Raw genomic sequence first — 5,253 nt, 5'->3', positions numbered from 1 at the left:
ACAGATCATCACAGAAAAAAAATCTACTTCAGTAACCCCTTACTAAATCACTATTCCATACCTAAAAAAATTCTAGTCTTCTATTAATAATGAATGTCACCCTGGAACATCCACCACTCCTAATCCTGCCACAAATAACACTCCCTCTGAAATAGCTGCTCACGATAACACACATTTTTATAGAAAGCATTAAATCCTTTACTAAAGATTTTCCTCCCAATAATCTTGGCATGCCCTCTCTTCAAGAACAAGTACCCCTATTTCACCCTAAAACCATTCCCAACCTCCTACATCAAATTGTTGCTACTTAAACTGTAATCCTGTTGTCCTTCTGTAGATAATCTCCAAGCAGAATACCTCAAGCTGGCTGCCAGTTCCATAGCCTATTCTGTGTATCTTCTAATTAACAGATCTAGTAAGGAATCCGTATGTTTCTTCAATATGGAAAAACATTCTTCACCCTCTCCCTTCATAATGGAGGAACCTCATCTTATATAACCAATTTCAGACCTATTATCATATCATCCCCTTTGCCAAAAATTCTGGAGAAATGCATTCACAAGCAGCAACATAAAAATATTCTTCAGGAAAAGCTCTTCACCCCCACACAGCATGATTTTAGACTCACCTATAGCACTACTGTGGTCTTTTAACTTTCACAGATGCTATTAAAGCCAGAAATGAAGGCAAACTTGTTTCCTCTGTATTCCTTGGTCTCTCTCAAGCTTTTATTTATTTTATTTTACATTTGTTTACTGGGATAGTCAGACTGGATATATGTCCATTTTCAGCAGAGGCCCGGGGAGAAAAGCTCCAGTTAACAATGTTACAAAGATTACACAAGTTAGATGCATAAAAAATGTAAGACAAGGAGTTATATACAACAGTTTAGTAATGTTCCCAATAGGGACTCACAATTTACATGGTCTGACACATTAAAGCAAAAAATCATCAGATTGGTACAGAATGTAGTTGAGTATTAAACGTTAAGATATTATTCAGATATGATTTCATTTTATAGCTTAATCAGAGTTGGTACGTGGACAAAGCCAGTTCACTTTGAAATACTGTTTGAAGCTTTTTTTGAAAAGACTTATGAAGGATTGAATGGTTATATAGTTTGGCAGTGAATTCCAGGTTTTGCCAACAAAGCTGGCAAACAGGGATTCACCAGCTGAGTTATTAGCTTTGTAGGCTTGGACCAGTAGTTTGTTTGCCGATCGTTTTGACATCAAGTTGTTGTATGGCTTTATAATATTTATAAGTGAGGGGGTAACCTCAGGGTGGTAAAGAATTTTAAGAGTTGATTGAATTAAGCTGGATGTTCTAGCCACTCTAGTTGTTTCAGGTTCTGGCAGTGATGGGTTCTATAGGTGGAGCCAGTGGCGGATCTGGCGATATGGTTGTAGCTGTGGGAGAGCTCACTCAGTTCAGATTTGTTAAGGTTTGAGAGTACAAGAGAGGCATATATAACAGTAGAGAGTAGGTGTGACCGGGCAATTGCAGTTCTAGCCAGTGGGGTTAAACATGACTTATTTCTATACAGAGATCCAAGCTTCTTATTGATGGTCTGTATGGTTTTGTTGACCTGTAGGTCAAATTTAAGATTATTATATATAATAACCCCTAGAAGCTTAGTATGGGTATCTGGGGAGATAGTGGTACCATTATTAGACATGACAGAGAATGAAAATGGGGTGTATCTCCTAGTGGGGGTAAAGAGCAGAAGTTTAGTTTTACTGGGGTTCAGCAGTAGGGGTTGGTTGGAGAGCCAGTTTTCAATAGTGTTAAATGTGTTTTGGGTTAAGATTTGCAGGTCGGATGGGGAGGTGGCTGAGCAGATGAGATTGGAATCATCTGCATATTGAATGAAGGTAACTTTAGGGATGGCAATGTGGAGGTTATTGATGAAAATAGAGAAGATTAGTGGTCCTAATATGGAGCCTTGAGGGCCACCAAGAGTGACAGGTAGCTAGCTGGACAGTTTGCCCTGCCATAATACAGCCTGTTGTCTGCCAGTCAGGTAGGACTGGAACCACTGGATTGCGTACTTATTCAGAGAAACTGACTTTAGAGAGAGAATGAGGAATTCATGACTGACCATATCAAATGCTTTGTATAGGTCAAGAAGAGGGCAGAAGATGGCCTATTGTCATTCCTGTTTTAGTTTATGGTGTTAGTAAAGGAAAGGAGGGAAGAGGTGGTGCTGTGATGTGGCCTAAAGCCATGCTGGGAGTTGGACAGTAGGTTCTTCTGTATAAGGTATTGCATTAGTTGCTTGTGTAGGCATTTCTCCATTATTTTGTCTAGTTGGGAAAGAATGGCAATGGGTCTATAGTTGGATAATTCTGTGGAACTTCCACCTTTATGGAGTGGGGTGATGTGGGATATTTTCCAGAGGGAGGGGGTATCACCTTTGGATAAGGTTCTATTGATCAGGATAGATATGGTGCATGCAATGGCCTCTGAAGCTATTTGTAGGTAATCTGCAGGGATGAGGTTGGCAGAGAGGGTAGTATGTTTTATTTATATATTTATTTTACATTTGTTGACCGGGTTAGTCTGGATATATGTCCATTTTCAGTATAGGCCCGTGGAGAAAAGTTCCACATAAGACACTAATAAACAGAACATTTAACTAGTTACAGATTTGTCAGACAAAACAGTTAAATGGTAACTTTAGCATGCATGATAGGTAAAAATAGAACAAATAAGATGAATCCCCCCCCCCCCCCACCCTTTGGATGAATTTTTTTTTTTTTTTTTCATAAGACAGTAATAAACAGAACATTTAGCTAGTTACAGATTTGTCAGACAAAACAGTTAAATGGTAACTTTAGCATGCATGATAGGTAAAAATAGAACAAATAAGATTAATTCCCCCCCACCCCCACCCTTTGGATGAATTTTTTTTTTTTTCAAACCAAACACTGCAAGAAGAAAAAAGTATTCAGAAGAATGTAGGGGATCCCCAAATCAAAGTTATGAGTAAGGCACAGGAGAACAGACTAGTTATAAACAGAATAGGGCAAATTATTTGAGGGGCAGTAGCTCATAAATAAGATGGAGAGATGTCCATACAGTTTGTTAGTTCAGTCCATTTAGTTCAGACCAAATTTCAGCTTTGGAAATGTTTTATTCAAACTTGAGTACGCAGTGTATCAATATGCAGCTTTTTATTTCTTCATATATTATTTCTGTGACTTTCTTAAAGGCTGTTTTGGCATCTGCACCTTGCTTCTCTCCAATAAAATCCATCAGATTTTCAATTATTATCCCAAAGTCCTTCACATCTACTTTAAGTTCTGCAGCATGCTTCTTGGCTAAAGGATTAATGGTCTCTTTTAAAGCATCCACATTGGTCAAGTGTGGTACCATATCATTCAAGGCTGAGAAAACTTTCTTCCCATGGACTCGAACTTCAGCCAGGGCTGCAATCTCCTTAGCAGAAGCAATCTCAGCAATAGACTGCAGCTGTGTGAAATTTTTAAAGTAGTATGATGGTTTTCTTTCAACATTCAACTTAACACATCAGCCCCATTATCCTCAACATCTGCATAGATTTTTTTCACAAACAGCACTAGCAGTCTGTGCATCCTCAACTGACAGAGCCATTATACAAAACACTTTAAAAAAATATCTTTATGTCAAAAGCTGCATTTTTTATTAGTGTTTTGATAAGTGGTGGAAATTGGTTGGAAGTTAAATTGGGGGTTATTACTGGGTAGATTGGAGGTGGGGTTGAAATTTGTGCGGGTTAGTTTATTTGCTAGGGATTGGATTGTTTGAGTGAAATTTATTATAGGCGCCAGCTATGGTCTCTGGAGAATTATGGGTGAAGTTTGCAGGTGTTGGGGTGGTAGACTGACCTGGATGAAGAAGCTGATTTAAGCCTGCCCAGAACTTTTGAGGGTTGTTTTGAAGTTTATGTAGGAGATTTTAGTAGTAACTTTTTTATGTAGTAGATTTTTTTTGTTTCATTCCTGAATTGGTGGTATTTTAAATGGTCAAGTGGGGCTTTAGTTGATTGCCAGCTGGGCCATATTCTGTTTCTAGTTTTGATTTTTGACTTGGTATTCATCCTCTGTGAGCCATGGTGCTGTTAGTACGTGCTGGAGCATGGGAATCAAGGGTACTTAGGAATTTAGTGTTAAAATAGGCTATGGCCTCTTCTAATGATAGATTTTTTTAGTTTTGACCAGTCAACTGCCTTTAATTCATTTAGGAAAATAGCAGGGTTGAAGTTCTTCCTGTTTCCAAGTGTTTTTTGTATTTGGTCTGGTGGGGGGGGGGGTGCCTGCCTTGTGTTTTATGATATAAGTTCATAGATGATCACTAAGCTCATCAGGGAGAGTACCAGCTGTGTACAGCTGGGGTGGTTATTGACTAATATCCAGTATAGGATACTTTCCTTGTTGGTTGGTTTGTTGATCTTTGTGGGAGAGGTTAAAGTCTGCTTAAACCCAGATAAGTTTATAGGGGTAATGGGGGGGTTTGGAGGAGCAGGAGTGCCAGTCAGTATTGAAGTCACCAAGAACTATGGTTCCTTGGGGATAGGTAGTGGATAACCAATAGAGGATATCCTCTAAGGTATTTATATTGTTACCTGGTGGAATGTAAGCACAGATGATGTTCAGGCATTTGTTATGGTTAATCTGTAATTTGGTTATGAGGAGTTCTGCAATATTAAATTGGGTGGTTGTATGGTTTCTCTATTAGCAGAGTATTTTTGCAAAGAACTGCTATCCCAACTCCTTTCTTTTTGGTGCATCTAGTCTGTGTATATTATAGCCTGGTGGTAATATCTCCTTAGTAGTAGTTGGTTTAAGCCAGGTTTCTGTAAGACACATACTGTCTGAAGAGTGGGTTGCTAGGAGGGCATGCAGGTTGGGAATTTTATTGTTAATACTTCTAATATTTAGGTGAAATGCTAAGAGGGAACTAGTGGGAATAAATTGGGGTAGCTTGACTGTGGGGGTTGTGGTAGGGGAGTGAATGTTATTGGGTGTAGGTGGGCCAGGGTTGGGATAAATGTCCCCATGTATTATAAGATTATAGTGACAGGATACTCTGGTTTTAGGATTTTGTTTATTAGTTTTATATAGTCTGTCTTTAGGATTGCATTTTGTGGCTTTACAAGGGTGATATTTTGTTTGAGATCGGGTGTGTGGAGGATGGTTGTATGTAGTCTTGTGTGAAAAGCCATGGGAGGCTGTTTACATGGGAGTCTGTTTTAATACAGAGACAAGTTAC

At 38.8% G+C, this 5,253-nt stretch overlaps 1 pseudogene; it reads right to left on the bottom strand.

Annotated features, from left to right (window-relative positions):
• Positions 1 to 3,135: 3,135 nt before the first annotated feature.
• LOC122789820 lies at positions 3,136 to 3,615 on the bottom strand (annotated as a pseudogene).
• Between the last annotated feature and the right edge of the window lie 1,638 nt (positions 3,616 to 5,253).

The sequence above is a fragment of the Protopterus annectens genome, chromosome 15.part0, assembly GCF_019279795.1.
Source record: "Protopterus annectens isolate FY-2018-M chromosome 15.part0, PAN1.0, whole genome shotgun sequence".
Taxonomy (NCBI): domain Eukaryota; kingdom Metazoa; phylum Chordata; order Ceratodontiformes; family Protopteridae; genus Protopterus; species Protopterus annectens.
The sequence above is the reverse complement of the archived record's forward strand: the minus strand, read 5'-3'. Positions and strand labels throughout refer to the sequence as shown.